Below are 19554 nucleotides of genomic sequence, written 5' to 3'. Positions count from 1 at the left end.
AAATTGGGAAATTCAGTGTTGCAAATAGTATGTGAGCAGGATAGAGTTGCCTAGGGCTCTTTTATGAGTCTCACATGGGGCTGTAAATCAATTTAGAATAGTAGAACTAAGGCATAAACCAGAAAACTCTGTGTACAGTGTGTCAGCTGTGTTCTGTACAAATGGCTGATATTGTGTATAGTGTTTACTGCAATCCTGTTGTGACCCATTTCCTAATATAACTTCTTTAATTTTTCTTGTGACACAAAAAAATAAGGTCCAGAGTTTGCTGCTATATATAAAGTGTCAATTCTTTATTGGTTTGACTACTGAATATGTTACTGAGTCCCTCCAAACAGAGCTGCTTTTAATCAAAACCAATTTAAATTCTCGACTGGGTCTTTTTTTTTCTGAATAAAACTCAAACAATTTAAAGAATTTCTGCCATTTCTCCTGTACAAGCAATTACAAAGTACTGGGGCTTATGACTTTGTATTTCCAACAAACAAGACTGTACATTAGTAAACATTTCCCGAGAGATTTTTTGGTAAATACAGAATTTTTGTCTGCATCCATTTTGGGCATAATTTGGGCTGCTATGTGTTGGAGAGCTTAAATGGCCAAATAGACCTGTGCCTTCTGAAGGGCCTTCCTTTCTTTTTGCCATTTTCTGTTTCAGTCAGGAAACTTGGGGCAATTGTTATGTTGAATCTAAAAGAGTAAATTTAGACCAGAGTATTTTTAAAGTATTTTTATCGATTCTTGGGACTGCAAATTTCCAGAAGTGGTTTGTTACATTTTGAAGAGTTTTAAGATATTTTGATGTAGATGTTTCATCTGCAAGCCCAGAGTCAGGAAGCTCAGAATGAAGATAATTCATTGATGATGCAAGGTAGATTTTTGGGTTTTTTTTCTCCTCAGTGTGGATCTTGACCAAATCAGAAATCCTGATATACAAGGAAATTGAATTTATGTCCACAGTGGCACACCCTAAGCAAAGTGTTTCTCTTGGCAGGGGTGGAGAGAGCAGCATTACAGTCTGCTCCTCACGGAGCCATCCTCAGTGGCCTCTCCGAGTGGAGCAGGCAGAAGCTCTCCCACCCAAGGTGCAGCCCTGATGTGCCAGGACTGGAGGGAGATTGAGGCTCCTGTCACAGGGAGGAAATGATCTGTTGCAGCAGTGGGGGTTCATGAGAGAAGGGAATTTGTAACCTGCCCATCGCCATGACCAGCTCCTGGTGCTGTTGAACACAGATTTGTGAGTGCTGACATAGTTGCCTACATGAGTCATACTTTGCACTGAAAGTTTTATTTAATGAGCTTTGAGGAAAAATATTTCAAACAGTTTTATGTGTTTCTCTATCCAGGCAAAAAGTTTGAGCACACATCTTCCCCTTGTGGAGAGTGCTTTCTCTTTTCCAGCTGTCAGAACACAAGGGTCATTTGAGTATTCTTGTCAAGTTTTCCAGATGCTTGTTTTGAATTGATGGGTTTGAACAGGAGCAATTTGTTATGCTGGCACTTCCCCCCTCCAACTGCACAAAGAGTCAGCCTTTGCAGATACATTATCATCTCCTTCCCTGAAGGAACTGCTCTTCTTAAGATAGAACGAATGGGTTGGGAGATTTTAGGTCTGCACCAAAGGTCAAACTTGTCTGATAGCTGTGAAAAGGAATGGGGATGTGTAGACTGTTGCCTGGGTGGTAGATATTTCTTGCATGCATATGTGTGCAGATAAGGCTAGATAGAGTATCTGGCACTTTGACTGAAGTATATTTCTTTTCCTGTTTTGGAAATATTTTTTCCCTTTTGGAAATATTTTGGAAGCAGGCTTCAACATTAAAGTGTAAGTAATCCAGTGAAGTATAAAAGTTATTGTTCAAGTTTTATATGATTGATTTGTCACAATTTCAAAATCCTTGTCAAAAAATTCAACCTGTAAATCTGTTTTCCACATATGATTTCTTTTAATATGTTATGGAAGTACTGCCCAGTATGCACATACTCACTGAGTTTAAACAAGCAGGAGAAGAGAGGCAAATGGGGTGTGCCAGGCACTGAGGGCCAGATGTGCCCAGGGTGAAGAAGTGGCCATGGTGGCTGAGCAGTAGGAAAGAGGTGGTGGGAAGTGAGCATTTGCCACCTCCTGAAATGCTTCTTTCATGTTGATCTTGTCTGTTTGGGGGGACTTCCACATGGAAAGAAAAATTAGCTCCATTAGTATAGGAACTTGTGTAGAGGTATAAAAGGAGGTGTGGTCACAGCAGAGCTACTGTTTAGATTCAAAGGAAAAAGAACATGAAAAAGAAATTAGATCTAATCTGAAAGAGTCATTCCAGGTATGCTTCTGTGTCCAGACCAAGCTCATTAACTAGCTGAGAAGGAATTTGCAAACTCCTGCTGAGAAACCTGGTGTCAAATTTGTTGGGTGATTATACAGATAATTAAACCAATAAATGAATGTTTCAAGTGGTGACCAGGTCAACTATATTGAAAGAAGATTCTTGGCAGCTGAAGGTAAGAATGAATGTTGTATATGGCATTTTTATCCTTCTTCACTTTTGTTTGACCACAGATTTATGACTAATGTCAAGTATATTCAAGTGGAAACAATTTTACAGGCATAACAGTAGGATAAAACTTGGAAATTAATCTTACGATCGTATTCCAAAAATCATTCCAGGTCACATCACTTAAGGAGGAGTGAGAGCCTCTGCCACTCAAAGGAGTGACAAATTCAATTGCATCTTTATCTCCATAGTAAGTCTCATGGTGCTGGCTATGAGGATTAAATGTGATTTCGATGTGCTCCTAATGCTTCACTAGTTTGTGATATTTTCCATGAGGAGCAGTGTATTTCTGTGTTTAAAAATAAGTAAATGTAGATAGAATGGTCAAGCTGTATTGTCCAGAAGTTTTGCATTCATGAATGATATTTGCTTTGCAGTCTGATCTTTGGGTAACTGACTTGAGCCGCACTGGAAGCAAGAGCCAAGTGACCTCTCAGGCTGGAAGTGCCTGTGAGCAGGGAAAGGATTGCTTTCCCCAACAGTCCTGGCTGTTTGAAGGGACCTAACCTAGCTACAAGGAATGTGACAGCCCTCTAATTCCAGTGCTTGTAATGAGCTGCCTCTGTGGCATCTACTCAATTGATAGATGTACTAAAAAAGTGAAAGTAACTTTCCTTAGGCCACGATGACTCAGTTAAAAATTGTCCTACTCAGAAGGTTGTAAAAGCAGTCTGGAAAGTGATAACATTAGCTCTTCTGGGCCATTGCACAACCTCATTTATCCTTTAATGATTCTTTTGTTTCCCAAACCTGTGTGCAATTAATATTATTTAACGGATACAGGAATGTTTATCAGGCATTTGTTCAGCAAATAAAATATTTTCAATAACTGTGATCTAAAACTTTAAGCAAATGAGTTTCTCTGATAATCTCTTCATCAAAGTAGATATTCTCAAATGCCCACATTAAATTTTGGACTGCAGGTATCACCTTTAATGTATGCTTCAGTGGCTGCTGGGGCTGGAAGAAAATCATTACTAATTGATATGCTTTAATGGCCTGAGAGCTTTCAGAGTTGGATGAACCCAGGAGAAATGCTGAGAGGTAGATATTTGATTCTAATGATGCCTGAGTAGGTACAAGCAAAAAGTGGAACTATCATGACAGCTATATCATTGTCAAACTGCTCCATGTCAGATTTTCTACTAATTTGATGTTATTACAAAACACTGTTTTAATGAACCCATGAAAGGCAAAGTTAGATAATGGATAGAAACATAGAAAATGAACTCTGTGCTGGTATCTGTATTTGCCAAGATGGTCACTGGAGAGAATAGGAGTTTGGGATTTGTAAACTATCTGTTAATTAGTGCCTGGTATAATTTTCTTCTATGTCCTGAATATCTAGTAAGTTTTTATAAGAATGCAGATATGATGAAATTTTCACTTAACTGTGATGATGTAGGATGTGAGTGATGGGAGCTCTAATTCCCCATCCTGGCTGCATTGGTCCCTTCTGCAGCTGCCACCCTGCACTGCACTGGACACACATCCCACGCAGTGGGAGAGAGCATGAATGGTTAAGATACTTCTGGTTTTGTTATTTTTTTTTCAAGTATAAGCTGCACTAAATGCTTAATTTGCCTTTAAAGACTTCTCATTTTTGGCCTCAGTCCAATCCCTAATTTTCTCAGTGATCTACTGTGTTTCTAGAACAGTTATCACAGGCATGTTCTCCTTACTGAGAGGGATGTGGCATTTTCAGTGGAAACTGGGGGTGGTTTTGGAGATCTGCTTTAGCATCAGGGCTAAATAAGATGAAGGCCAGTGGTTTTCATCTTAGTTTTCATGTTTAATAGCATCTTTGGTGAGATTTAAGGGAAAAATGTACCATTGCTAGTAAATACATGTCATTGTATATGTGAGTGAAGCAGAACCAATACATAACCCTTTCTGAACCTATTTTGAGGATTTACAAAATATATTTTTGTTTTATTCAGTAGGAAATGTGCTTTTCTTTATGAGTTTATTTTGATGACTTGGAAATTCTAATGATATGGAGCTAATAATTCCTGTTTATTCCATGAAACTGGAGAGGTCCTTTGTAGGCAGCATAAAAGCTTGGTGTTAACTCACACCTGCTTATAGTGGAACAGTTCTGATGATTAAGAAAACTTGGAGAGAAGTATGCAAAAAATCAGAGAGAATAAAAAAGTCCAAACATACTTTCTTTACTAGTTCTTTTAACTTTACACAGTCCTTTTAACTGTGAAAAAGGCCAAGGCTAAAGCAAGTGGCCTCAGGTAAAGAGAGAGAAATGAATGTTCAGAGCAGGATCCTGAGCACTCAGGAGGATTATATGACCTCAGGGCAAAAAAGTTCAGATTATTTTTGTCTGGATCTGGTAATGCTCACACTGCCTAAATCCAGAGGTTTATGTAACTAGCTAAACCCAGATTAATTGTGTTTAGAAATCCTCAGAAAAAACAATGCCTGTGTTGCTCTCACTGATAGAACAGAGATTTTTATCTTATGAAATGTGTGGTTGAGGGACACAATCAATAGGTTAGTTTTGTAAGTGTAAATTTAATTTGTGTACATGCATGAGAAAGCTGAGAGGGCCAGACTCCTTGTAGATTTAAGAACTCACACTAAAAGAAATGGTGAGATTGCTTGAAATTTGCCTCAAAACTGAGGACATGACTAAAACCACTGAGGAAAAGGAGATTTTTTGAATTTCACCAAGTTACTACCCCTGCCTTGGATGTTTATGGATTTCAAGAGCATAAGGCTGTCACTAAAAATGACTTTATGGCTTTTTGCAGTGAAATTGTACACCTTCAAAAAGGAAAGGACTCAGCAGAAAGAGAATGTTGGTGGAGCTTGTACCTGTGTGCTTGGGGAGCAGGAAACAAGTGAGTCTTCAAGAGTGATGAAACAAAAAACAATTGAGTGTTCCTGGTGCCTGGCCACGAGGGGAAATGTGCATTTACAAAGGAGGTATCACACAATGAGCATGTGCAGTTGTTTGTCCTAAAATGTATCTGCAAGGCATCCAAACTCATATACATGATAGCTCAATACAGTCTTAGCTGTGAATGTTTAGAGTACTTTGTGTATTTTTTCAACAATTTTTATACTTCCCTGTCAAATTGTATATGATGGGTACACCTCTGCTAAATTAATGATTTCAGTTGTGTCTGGTTCTTTGTGGAGGAAGGTAAGAAAACAATCAGGCAACATTACCCACAGAGAATATTTATTAGCAGATCTCTTGGCAAGGATGAATTGAAATAAATGTGCAAGGAGGTGGCAGTGGTGGAGCTACCAGCAAGAAGTGCAGATGCAGCCCCTGGGGACAGGGCTCAGTGCTGAATTTGGCAGTGCTGGGTTTATGGTTGGACTCGATGGGCTCAGAGGTCTTTTCAACCTGTGATTTTCTTCTGAGGAGAAAAATGAGTGGGGACAGGCTTCTCAGCTGGTGTAGACCTACCTACCTGCCTGGAAATCTGGTTTTAAGTAGAACTTGTTGATTTATGCTCTTTACATCTAGGCAGGTATAAATATTGAAAAAAATTGCATGAGTGAAAATTCAGGTCAGTACCTTTTGGTTAAGATATTTTGCAGTGATTTTGGTGTGGATTTACTGATATCTTGTCTCCTTTCTGGCATTTATTGACTTGCTCGTGTTCACTAAATCCAATTTACAGCTCTTCACATGGCCAGAACATAGCAGTAAATCTAGTGCATTAAGTCAGTGAGCTGGATTCAGTTCTTTATTAAACCAACAAATCTGGATTAATTCCGGTCTTTGAAAGTGTTTCTATTAAACAAAAGACCAGTTAGACCAGTGTCTAGAAAATGTCTTTGGAAAGCTGTGTTTTTCTCCGGAAGCCCAGTTACATCAATGTCTCTGCAGATTATTTGTTTTCCCCCCTCTAGTATCTCTTTTTTCTTTTTTTTTTTTTTCCCTAAAAATGATAATTATATGAACTGTTTTTGCCAAATTCTTTCTGTGACTGTATTTGAAATTTTTCTAATGGTCTGAGTTTATTAGAAAATGATGGAAAGATCTATTTCTATAGCACCACATTGATACATGGTCATGTCTCTGTTTTTCAGATGACCTATGTGTTGGGTTTTCTTCCCCCAAGTGCAATCCAGTTTGAGCTAATACCATTAAGAAGAAAAGAAAAAGACATTTGACAGGAGTTGTTGTGTATAGAAGTTGTGTGATGGTGTGGGTGGAGGTGTTTGAAGTGCTAATTTTTTTTCTTCCTGGAATACTGGTGTGACAGAGGTGTCAAGTTTTGATAACTGGAAACTGCAAAAACAAATTCAAGTTTCAGCCTCTGTTTTGGTTGATTGTAACATTCTTACTGTCATCTCAGATTCTTTTCTTTCTTTCTTCATTCTGCTTCCTGACAGTTTTGCCAACAACTTAGATTTCATGCTTTCTAATGAGGGTGTCAATTTTTGTTCAGATAGCTGCAGCGTGTGTGTGGAAAATACCATTTTCCTCTTAAGTTAGATATGCAGTGCCAAATTATTTTTTTAATTGGTGCTATTCTTTAGTTGCAGTTTATTTTTGTAACGTAGGAAGAAACAGAATCTGTTTTTATGCCTTGAAAAGTGCTTTGTATTTGTCAGATGTTCTCTGTCACGTATTTGCTCTGTTGAATGTTCTGTGTGTATCTCTCCTCTGTTTACTGCATCTTCTAAAGCACTTCTTCAATACTCAGTCTATGTTGACCTTACTTCTCAAAATATTTGCTAAATGGAATCTGCTGTTTGGAGGAAGTAGTTCCTAAGCACGTGGATTCAATTTATTTCTGGGCACTTTGGGGTTTTGTTGCCTTCAGGAAGCACAAAGAGTATAAAGAGCATGGAGTACAAAGCTCCCATCTCCTGGATATAAATCAGCTGTTCCTAAAATCACTGTCAATATCAACAGGGTGAGCTGGCAAGTTGTGACTAAAAGGTGTATTTGTGTGATCTTTACTCATGATCTTTTCTGTATTTGTGTAGAAAACCCTGTTTAGAAACCAGTTTCACAGAGCCTTGAAGGCACTGAGCAGTTTCTAAGGGAGGTGGGTGAACCTCTCATGAAGGTGTAGACACAGCCCCTAATCTGGCATACTGAGCATGACTGTGATTTATGCCAGGGAGGAAAAATGCAACGAAAAAAGAAGGAAAAAGCCTTTTATGTGTATCAAGAATCTGTTTTAAAGCTCAGCTGTCACTATTTTTTCTTTAGTCCTGTGTTGCTTGACTGTGATGTTAAAGTGAGTTGTGTGCTTTTCTATTTGCCAATATTAAGTTCCTAACCCACTTCTTTGGTGTACATAAAATGTGTATATATATATATTTGGGTAATACACAAACTTTTCCTGTGATAAAACCAAAAATCACCTATGATAATAAATAAATTTCCTTGCCAAGAGGATGTCTCCTTCCATCAAAGGACAGCTCCTAAGCTATGTAATGAAACAGATGTATGAGCATTAACAGGTAATAATGGACTTTGAACCATACTGATAAAACCATTATAGTGAATTTTTAAGGTTTTCAACAAAACACATTTATTATATACATGAATTCTCCTGATATTTCATTTTCTGTAGCAACAGGTCATTAAATTCTACATAAGGATGTTTGTCTTTCCACATAGCAAACACACATGAAAAACCACTAATGTCATCACCCAGAACTTTGCTTGAGTGTGCATATTCTGCACATGCCTACAGAGTGCCCACTAATTAGGGTAGAAAATCCTGAATTCATTATGATCATTAGATGGGAAAATGGCTTCTTCTGTCAGTTGCAGGAAAGATTAACTTCTTTTTGGAAAATTTTATTAAAGTTCTGCACAATTTCTTGTGTGATTTACTTAATTATACAACACAATAAGGTAATTGCCTGTCATAATGATGTGATTATGTGTATTTGCTCAAAATGTACAATTAGATGCAATTACACTCTAAGAAAATGGAAAAAATTTAAGGGCTAAGGCACTGAAACATTTGCTTTATCTTTCCAAACTGGGAGCACAGAGATGGTGGCTCTAATTCAAGGTGTTCCTCACTGATATAAATTAACATGAAAATATATTTGTGGAAAAAAAGGACCAAGGAAACAATAAAACCCCCCTCCTTTACAAAGACATTCCAGAGGCCATGATTTGACTGTTGCATTATCTATGTGTGAAATTTTAGGCACGATTTGAACAAGTCTCATCTTGCCCATGAAGAAGAAAATACCACATTGTACTCATGGTGTTGGGAACATCATGCAGAGCCAAGTTTGCAGGAGTCAGGTGACATTTTAAAACAACTGTAACATTCCCAAGGCTAGAGGAACTGTATTTTCCACAGCTTTATGCAATCCCAAGGCACAGAAGTGCATTTCTGTTCTTTCCTGTGCTGAACCCTGGGATTCTCCCACAGGTACCTGCTTTCAGCCACTGGACATTTAAGAAAAACATCCAGTATTAAGCAGTTTGTGCTAAAGTTGCTTGAAATGGCTACTCAGTAGCTGTGCTGATAAATCATACAAGGGGAACCTGTATTATTTTCTCACGTAATCACAGGTCCCTTTCAGTTTTCTTACTGCATTTTTCTCCCTTTGTGACAGCAGCTCCCAGGACTGAGCTCTGGGATTAATAAAATGGAATTCACATTGTTGTGCATCAACCTGAATCTCTCCTAACCACTCTCATTTTGCCAATATGCCTCAACCCTATGACAGAAGGACCCACTGTACCTGCAGGATGGCAGCTATTTAATCCTGCTTTTCCTGCAAAGGTATCATTAGTGCAGTGAAATGTAGGGATTTTTAGTGCTTTTAAAAACAGCATGTGTCCCAGTAACAGCAGAAGTTGAGGAAGAGTTTGTAGTGTATTTTTATTTAATGCACTTTAGCTGCAACTACTTTATTTGAGAATTCTGTATATAAGTAAGCCTGCAGTTTGTGGGTTTTTTCTTTTCAAGTTGATAGGCTTTCTAGCTGCAAATATTGTTCTTTGACTTTGTCTAATCTAAACAGGTCTCTTATCCTCAGGAAATTATTCCCTCTTTGTTATCTCTTCTGTCATGATCTTTGCTCCTCCCTGTGCTTCACTATTACTTTAGGAGGGAGTTCCATCAATATATTGCTCTCTCCATTTTCTCCCTAGGGATATGTCTCTTTTCTCCTGGGCAAGAACTGATATTTTTGTGTGGGGTTGTTTCTGTTTCCAGACAATAGGCCTGGAGCAGGCAAGGTACCATTCCTTGGAATAGAAAATTAATTATAATTAATTCTAACCAACATACTACCTTAAAATCACTTGCTACTTTTAGCTACAATTCTGCACATAATCAAACAAATCAAACTGCTCATAATCCCACTGTTATCAGTATAGTTATCTATTATTGTGAAATAAATAGTATAAAAATTATTCTGTAAAACAAAAAACTTGGTTTTCAAAGAAAAAAAACTTGTTCATTTAATTATTTTCTAGATTTTGTGTTTGTCCAGTGCAAGTGGCTTTGTAGTTAAATACTATATTCCACAATTAGATCCTCATTTTCTGCTTTCAAAATAACTGAAGCTATTTTTAAACCAACAGGAGGCTAGACTGAAGGCAGAATTGAACCCCACATATGGAAAATTCTCTGCTATCCTGCCTTCATAAATAGGAAGCTCAGCTACATATTCTTCCTTTGGTTCCCACGGTGAACACATCAATGATTGTATCAAACAGATCAACAGTTTTGAGCTGATGGATGTTCAAAACTTCAGCTGTTCAAAGCCTACCCAAACTTGCCAGGTATGTGAGAGCAAAAAAGCTGCACACAAAGTAACAGGCATTAAAGAGATTTTTCAACACAATTTTCATTGGCTTGCAGCAAGAAAACTCTTAGAAATATGCTAGAAGATGCCAGGTGTGTTGTGGTAACAAATATGTTACATTTTATTAATATTGTGGCATCCTGAAAAAATGGATTTCAACTATTGTCAACTGAAGTAAATAGGAACTTGAGAACATGAGTGACAATAAAATACTAGATAGATGAGGTGGGTAATTACATCCTTAAAATCCCACCCCTCCAAAAAAAAAAAATCTGAGGATGATGTCCTGGTGTTGCATTAAAGTGGAGGTGCTGGGAAATATCTGAATATAGCTTTTAACACAAATTGAGTTTGTACAAACTGAACATGTGGTTCTGTTAATGACTCATATGTGTGCTGAGTGTATTGATAAAGGAATTATCTCTGTCATAACATAGGAAAAGGCATGATTCAACCCAAAAGAAACTAGATGAATGTTTATTAAAAAGTTCTAGCTGCTGGAACAATGTGGGGTTCTCTGATGAACAATTTTATGCATTTACTGAAGCTTAGTTTAATTTTTAATATACTTCTGGAACTTCTCGAAATAAAGAAGCTTGCATGGAAATGCACTGCAAAATCATGGTTTGTGATGAGCATGGGCACGGTGTGGGAGGTGGCTTTGGGACAGCCAGGTGTGGCCAGCTGTCACAGTCCCTGGGCTAACAGGGTTTTAGTGGGGCTGAGGTGCCCCAGGGAGGAGCAGACCCTCAGGTGGGCAGAGGAGAGGCAGAAAGCCTCTGTTTTCTACAGGGAAAATATAGGTGCTCCTCACTGATATAAATTAACATGAAAATATATTTGGGGAAAAAAACCCCAAATATAGGGAAAATATAGATAAAAATATATAGAGAGGGAATATATATATATATTTTTTTTTGAAATTATAATATATATATTTATAGGGAAAATTGATTTTGTCTGGAGAGGGAATAGACCATGCCCAGAACTTCTGAGACTGAGGGATCCTTTCACCCTTTTGCCCTTTAGTTTATGAGCAATTTACTCCTTGCCCTGACCTCTTTGAGGAACAGGTTTTCCCCTCTTTTCCAGCTCCTTCAGTTTCTTCACACAGACTGACCAACCTTATTGTTTCAAGTACAGACAAGAGGAGCTCTTTAGGACATTGTCAGGATGGTCCTGCCTTGCTCTTCCAGAATAAGTCACAGGCTGGGAATGCTTCCAGCAATAGAGGGAAAGTGGAGCTATTCATAGCCCAGCACATCTCCATTTCAGAAGGACTGGAAGATGAAACAATTCCTGGTTTCCTTTCCTTTTCAGTGCTCTTCAAAGAGCTTGGGAGACTGTGATTTCCTGAACTTTTAAATTTGCGACAAAGAAATCTTGTCTGCAGCGTGTTTAAAGGTATCTTTTCATCTCTCACAATTATTATTGTTTTTTTTTTAAGATCTACTCTTTTCTGCAGATCTGAGAAACTAACTCAGCTGTGTGAGGTATATCCCTGTCTCAGCAAACATGTCACTCTCTCTGCCAGTTTGTGTTCCATGGCAAAGGAGGAGGAGGAGATCTTTGTAAACATGGCCCGTGGTTTGTGAAGTTTGGGATTTTGGATGTCCCATTTGAGCTATCTCAGATTTTATTTTTACAGATGTTATAGTGTCCCCAAAATCCAAGAACGTGGAAGGAGTATTAGATACTCAGCATCTGTCAGGAAACAGGATAAAAAAATCATTGAGAATTTTGACCTTCCAAGTCCCTAACATGTAGTGAAAAGAAAAATAAAAGTTTTAAAAATTCCTCCTAAAAATGTTAGATTTAGTGATTCCAGATGATCCTACAATGATTTATATGAAATAGATACTCATTCATCACTTTTTTGCATTACAGAAACAACAGCAGTGGAAATTACAGTGAAATTTATTCTACTGCTGTCTTGCAATAATATTGAGAATTGTGTTTATTTCATCTTGTAAATGGCTCCATTCTGCACTTGTTTAGATTACACAGGTATAATATGCAAGGAAAAAAGGACAGGATTGTTGTATTATTTTACAATGCTACTTGCTTTGTTTTCCTGAGAGGTTGTAATGTGCTGTTAAGTAATCTATGCACAGCTACTGTGAGTCAATCAAAAAATGTTGTGCTGTCCTGCTAAGTCCATAGACAACAAGATTCAGGCATGTTAAAATCTAAATCAAAGGTTAATCCATACTTGGTTATTTGACAGAGGTAAAATATAGCAATTAATTTTCTTTATGAGTTAGACATGCTGAGCATAGTAACCAATATATTACTGAAATTTTGGGTTTATTCTCCATTAGCTCTGACAACAGAGAGACCAGTACAAGAGGTGCTGGATGTTTTCTGTGGATTCTGGCTTGTGCCATAAACATTTAAGGTGTCTCATTAGCACAAAGCTTGGCATTAATAATGATGGGGTGAACAAGGCACTTACAGGGGAATATTAACCACTTTGTGTCAGTTCACATTTCCAGTAGCAAATCCATGTTTGTGTTTGATGCTTGTCCATAGGTGGCAGCAGCTCCAACTCTTCACAGGATGCAATTAAGGCCAGAAAGTTGTGCAGGGAAAGTTTAGCAGTTTCTGCAGGTTCTGATGTCACTGCACACCCTTGGAGGGGCATACAACAAAGAGGTGGGGAAGAAACGTGGCAATGGAATTATCTTTCAAATAACTGGAAGGCTTTTCCATCCTGAACCCAGAGGGAAAACTCACCCTTTGTGATTTTTGATTAACACCAGTTGAAAGGAGCATTTAAGTGTCTATTTATAACTTATATTCATGGTTGTGTTTGAAGCTAAATAGCAAAACTTGCAGTTTAATAATATCAAGTGGGTGCTGTTCAAATCTTAATTTTGATATACCTGCATGAAACAAACAGTCTCTGTTGGCTTAAATTTGGACTCAGGACTAAGTAAGTGAAACACGAAGATTAATGATCACCCACTGCCCTAAGCTGTACCATGGAAAGCCTGCTACAATGCAGCTCTGAGAGGCAGCTGCTGCTGGCAGGTGAGTGGGTATGTGTAACCATAAAGCATAATAGGAATCCGGCACAGCTCCTTTTTTTAGAAGTATTTCTGAAACATAATCTATGTATCGTGTTGAAAGATGAAAGAAACTTTGTGGGGCTGTAGCTGCTGTCATCTTTATTGTCTAAAGAATTGAATTTAAACATCTGGACTCCACTGTGCTTTGCACTGAACAAATGGAAGCATTTTCAGGCTTAGCAGTTTTGTGCTCAAATGTCAGTGACCCACTTCTGGTTCCTTCAGTCCTTTGAGTTTGCTCCTGCAAACCTCCCAGGGTGGTGGTTTCTTTGTTATTGATGAGCTTTGGGCTGCTCCTGGGAGGGAATTTTCCTTCTTCCCAGCTTCAGGCAGCCAGTCTGGCTGGCTGCTATGGGGGGCTGCCTATGTATGCAATGCAGAGAGGCACTGTGACTATTTGGATGATTTAATCTGTTCACTTGCTCCCACCCCAGCATCTCAGCTTCTTCCTAAGCACTATTGGGGTGCTTCATGCATTCCTGTGTGAGTAGACTAATTGTTCCACCTCAAGTTCTGCACTGCTTCTAATTAAAAGAAGGATGTTGTGGGTCATGTGAAAATCAATCTAGATGCTAGAAAACCTCTCACCCTCCTACTGGTCTCCCCAAAGCTGAACCTTCCCACTTTGGTCTCTCAGACTTTCTGATCTGATGTGTTTTTGTTTATTTCAGTTGAACATCAGCTGTCAACTATTCTCTTATCTGCCTGTTCAAAGTGGATGTAACCATCTTCCCTCCTTTATGGATCTGGGAGATGCTGAGGAGCAGCTCAGTGTTGGGTTGTATATAGTCAAAAGCCACCTTTGGGAATGCAGGAGATTGCTTGCTTCGTGGCTGCCTGGGGACACTTTGCTGCAAAATAATATCTCTGGAACTTTTGTTCTCCAAGAAGGGAACATGAAAGATAGGTCCATATCACATGAGAGAGGGAGGCATCCTTTATAAATTTATTTTAAAATTTGCAGTTGCCTAAAGTTGCTAGGGAAGCAGATGGATAATGATAGCCCTGGGGACTTATTTCCTGATTTTTCAATGAGATATTTTTTGACTGAAAGAGTTTAATATAGCATAGAAAATGTCATTTAATTACAACTTGTTGTTAGTACCCAATGAGAGGGACCCAAGCTCTTAAATTAGCCAGCTAAAGTAGGTGCCTAAAGCTGATGGTGTGAATATCCAATGAAAAAGATTTTTAGAGGCAGAAGTTGTATTTCAGGCATGGAAAGGGCAGGGCAAGGGAAGAGCATCTGCTCCCCCCAGATGCTCCCCCCAGTGTGAGGGCAGAGAGGTCTGCCTGGCAGAGCTCCCTGAGCCCTCTGCCTCCTGTCCCTGTCACAGGTGAGGACACAAAAGCCCTGGCTGCCTCCAGGCCACCCCTTCCTCTGGGCCCTGGCCGCAGGCAGGTGGCACTGGGAAGGACCTGCCAGCCCCTCTGGCATGATGGAGAGGGACTGGCAGCCAGCAGGGCCTTGTAGGAGCCCCACAGAGCAAGCAGGAGCCCTGGGGCTGTGCAGGGGGCCAGGGCAGATTGTCCCAGCCCTCTGCCACCTGCCACGGATGCAGAGCATGGCACAGATGGGTTGGTTTGAACCTCACACTTCCAAATCCCTCATAATCCATCTGGGCGGTGGTGGGGGGAATGTCCAGTCCTCCAAATTGCCTAATTACAAGACAGAGATAGCTATTAGACCACAAAAATTCCCTGCATTGTCTGTGTGGCAATGAAAGTGGTCTCAAATGCTTAAAAGAGTTTGTAGGTAGTGACAGATAGAGCTGACCAGGCTTCATGCAGTGAAGGTAAGACGTGGGAGAGCAGGGCTGTCCTCACTGGCAGAACATTTTCACATCTGTCATTTGTTCAGACTCGTCCAGGACTGGGTGACAGGAGGCTCTCAGGCTGAGAGCTGGAGATAAGATAAACAAGGATTGTCACAGGAGCTGCTGTTCTGCACAGGCTGCCTCGGGAGCTGAAACTGTGGGGAGAGCTCTGAACAAAACCACAAATGAGACCTAAAAGGACTGAACTCTCTAAAATATTGCAACATGATAATTGGCTGTACTTTGTGGAACATTAATACTTGAAATGGTTGATGCTGCCAGCTAGGAAACCACAGTCTAATGCAATCTTCAAAGTCCCTTCCAACACAACCCGTTCTATGACTCTGTGATGTGGTGGTGTAATCCCATAATATTTTAATAGGGTTTATGTGAAAATAGGGAGTTTTTTTCCAACATACAATGGGTTAAAGCTAAGCAGGTAGATGCCAGTGTGTTGGGCTGAGCTCTAAAATAGCATTTTTCTCTGGAGCAGAGTAGTTGTCAGTGGTGTTTCTGAAGGTATTAAACACACCTGGGAATGGGACACGGCCTGGCAGTGCATAAACAAGGGATCTTCCTGACTATGCATGAAAACCATCAATTCCCCAGAATGGCAGCTTGCTTACCACATAAAACACATTTGCTGATGCTCCTAGAAAATATTTCCCCTGGGCTGGTTAATGGGACATCTACACGTGGTGACACAGTCCAATTTCTGTTCATTTGTTTACCTGCTTGTGGAAACACTAACTAGAAATGTCAGGGTTTTTCCTCCAGGGCTGTCAGGCTCACAGTCCTTCTCCAGGGCTTGCCTTTCTGATTCAGTGGTTAGGTCAATTAATGTTCATATCACCACTAATTGCGTTGCTCCAAGAGGTACAAGAAAAATCAGTCAGGACAGAGCAACAATTATCCTAGGAGCTCTGGGTGACCAGGACAGTTTGGAGTATCACAGCTGATTCAGTTTCCTGCTCGCCTTCCTGTTTGTGGATCCCTGAGACAGAACAATTTTGCTCTGAAGGAGGGTCCTTTCAGTGACTGCATCTTGCATGGAGTGCACAACATTTTCATAAACATCTGACTGGAGAATTCACATTCATTAGTGGGGCAGTCAGCCATGAGTAACAATAAAGAAGAACTGACATGCCAGAATGGGTAGAATGGGAAGCATAGAAAGAGTGGCACCAACTAATTTTGCTGCCATCCTGGTTCTTAGCTATATTAAGACTCCAATCATTAAAAAACTGGGCTGCTTCTAATTAGCTCAGAGTGACCTGGGCCTCATTAGTGCCCATGTCCAATAGATAATTGAGCTATTTTCTTGCATCCAGTCACACAATGTGGAAAAGCCAAAGGAGTGTTATGAAGGCCGGATGAGTGCTCAGCATGTGAGATTTTTATTTTTATAGAGAGGAATAATAGCTTCAGTTTTATTTTCTAGTTCAATGCTCAGGGGGAATGTATAGAAATACAAAATGAACATCAACAAAATAGTGCAGGGAGCAGAAAGCCCTGACTATAGGAAATAATCGGTCTTCTTTTTTTTTTTTTTAGTTTTCTTTTGTTGTTGTTGTTTTTGTTTTGTTTTTAGGGTTTTTTGTTTGTTTCTTTTTTGTTTTGTTTTTTCTAATGCTGAAAGACCAGGACAGGCTGGTGAAAACTGGCTTTCTGATAATGCTGAGTTATGAGATGGCAGCACCTGTTGGTGAGTAACAGCCAGAGGCCTAGGACAGCTCCTTTCCAGTGTGAGTGATTTGTCTGAAATATCAGTTTAGTCTGAGATGAACAGGCTGATTTCCTTAGGATAAACTATGAAAGAATGGAATAGAATATCTTTGTTAAAGATATATAAAATGTGATATTGGGGGACTTAAATAAAGAATATGTTGTAGAAAAAAAAAATAACAAATCAAGGTTTTTCTTCTCCTTCAGGTCAGGTAATCTTGATTTGATGTGTTGTAAAGCAAGGAAGTGTCATATACAAGGCAAAGGTTTATGATGATATGACTGGAGGGAAACTTGTCTGGGACAAGCAGAGATGCATGAGAAAAAAAGCAGAGATAAACATTTCCAGGCTTTCTTATTAAGAAAAATTTCTATTTTAATATACCGAGACTTTATAGAACTGTTTCTCTCTCCTGTACATCCCCACCCCCAAGGTGCACAACACACTCTTTCCTATTCATATAAGTACCCCAGACCCATTTCCCAGCTACTTTTCCAGAGATTTAAATGTACCAACAATGGAAGGTTATTTATCATGACTGTTGTAATTGGACCCAATTGGGAAAATGAGATAACTTCAGTGAATTACAGAGCTGCAAATGGAAGCTGCAGCCACAGCCTTGCTGGGCATGTCTAATAACCTGCAGCCATTCAGCACCAGTTCCAAAGGCCAAGCTCATTAGCACAAAGGCAGGTGTTTGTGCATTTCCATTTGTTAAATTAAAATGATCACAGTCATTTTGCTAATAGTGCAATGTGCAAATGTAGGCCATCTCAGACAGTTTGAGCAGAGAACATTTTTTAAAAGTGAGAAATGAACTTCACCAATCTAATTGTTCGTTATTAAGATAAAGATATTTCTGTGGTAAGTTATCAGCTCAGTAAGGTGTGAAATGTTGGTCTGCTTTAACATCTCTTATTCCCATTACAGGACTTCGGTGAAAATGTTCTTGTGTCTCTGGTTTGCACTTTCAGGCCATGGCTGAGGGAGTGCTGAGGTGTGCAGTGAGCAGGGGCCCAGCCCAGAGTGGGAGGGTTGGCTGGAGCCTGGTTTGGGTGTCAGTGCAAGCAGTGTCACCCTGGGAGTCCAAAACACTTCTTGAAAGATGAGTCATGAAAGGAGAAGGTTCTGGAAGATTTGGGTGACTGAAATATGTAACCACACCCCTCCGTCCTTCCTGCTGCTGGGGATGCTCAGTTTGCAAGGACCTTGCTGTCCTGGGTGCCCTGTGCAGGGCTCAGGACACCCTGCACGATCAATTATCTGCAGAGGGAGGCTGGGCAGGGATCACAGGATCACAGAACTGCTAAGGCTGGGAAAGACCTCGGAGGTGATTGAGCCCAAGCATTAACCCAGCCCCACTGTGCTCACCACGAAACCCTATCCCCAAGTGCCACATCCACATGCTTTCAGAACACTTCCAGGAACAGTGATTCCACCACTTCCCTGCTACACCCTGAGTGGGTTTGGCTTTCTTAGGTTTTTTTTTCCCCCTTCACTTGTATTGTTTCCCTGAAAGTGGAAATATCTGCATTTTCTAATTTTGAAAATTTTAGAGGAAATTGTGCAGATGGCTCCTCAAACTTGACAAAAGACCTACAGGGTAATGCAGTGAAGCTTAGTCTTAACAAAATTACCAGAAATTGTGCTAAGAGCATCACAACTTCAACTAATGTAAAATCAGTGAAGGTTTTTTGAAAAGTAGTGCATCCATTTGATGCTTGTCTGGAAAACTAAGCATACTGAATGCATAATAAATAAAAACAACTTTTGGCATTGTCTCACCTTTTTCCTTGACGTGACTTTATTATAACTAAGAAAAATCTTTGTATTCCAAAGAGAAGGCTGTTTTTAAAAACACATGTGAATAAAATAAATATTAGTATGGTGCAAATACTCATTGAATGATTTTTTAATATTATTTTTGTATGGCTTTGGTATAAGTTACTGTTTAATAGAACTCTGAAGCTCAGGTAGTAATTTAATGTTATGTTCAGTGTTAGCCCCTTTACTGGTAAAAGTGCAGGAGAGGTCCAGGCATCCTTTATGTCTTCAAAGTTCATGATTTGTGTGCAGTCATAAAGAGTGGATAGCTCATAATTTAATTATTTAATCCATAAGATCCATTTAAAAAAGAAGGACAAAAAAAGTGAATGCTTTCTTTACAATGAATTTATGGTAACTCTCATGTACTCATGCATTCATTAGCAGAGAAAACAGGTTTCTGTAAGGACCCAATTGTGTTTTGTTTCAATCAACTCTGAAAGGATAATCAAAAAATAGAAAAAAAAATTAAACCAAATAATAAAAATTAGAAAGGGTTCTGGAGCCACACTCTTGGGCTTAAAGGAGCCTATTCTTACTTCTTATTGTTCCTGAGTTAAAAATTAACTAATGCTCTTTAAATTTAAGAACTGTTCAGTTCATTACACACATGACTTGACAGTGTAAACTTTTAATTTGAGTTAGAAGAGGTACTTAAAGCATAATAGGAGCTCATTAGTGGCATTAAAGGAAAATAGAAAAAAGTTTGGATTTAGCAGTCATGACACTAAGGAAAGAATTGTTCCACAAAACATCCTGGCAGAAAAAGGAGCCAGGAATGCACAGGCCTGCAG

The 19554-nt window shown here is 39.3% G+C and overlaps 1 long non-coding RNA gene across 5 annotated transcripts in view; it reads left to right on the top strand.

Moving 5' to 3' along the window:
* Positions 1-19156, top strand: part of LOC135304444 (uncharacterized) — a 200686-nt gene extending 181530 nt beyond the window's left edge. For 2 of the 5 annotated variants that reach the window (XR_010365838.1, XR_010365832.1), the window contains exons 5-8: positions 5315-5404; positions 10099-10299; positions 11415-11726; positions 17867-19156. This is a non-coding gene — a long non-coding RNA (uncharacterized LOC135304444). Of the gene's footprint in view, positions 1-5314; positions 5490-6611; positions 7665-10098; positions 10300-11414; positions 11727-17866 lie in introns of those variants that run through there. The other 3 variants (XR_010365834.1, XR_010365833.1, XR_010365837.1) reach the window with 3 other exon arrangements.
* The last annotated feature ends 398 nt before the right edge of the window (positions 19157-19554 follow it).

Source organism: Passer domesticus, chromosome 7 (assembly GCF_036417665.1).
Source record: "Passer domesticus isolate bPasDom1 chromosome 7, bPasDom1.hap1, whole genome shotgun sequence".
Taxonomy (NCBI): domain Eukaryota; kingdom Metazoa; phylum Chordata; class Aves; order Passeriformes; family Passeridae; genus Passer; species Passer domesticus.
This window is presented reverse-complemented; position numbering and strand designations above follow the sequence as displayed.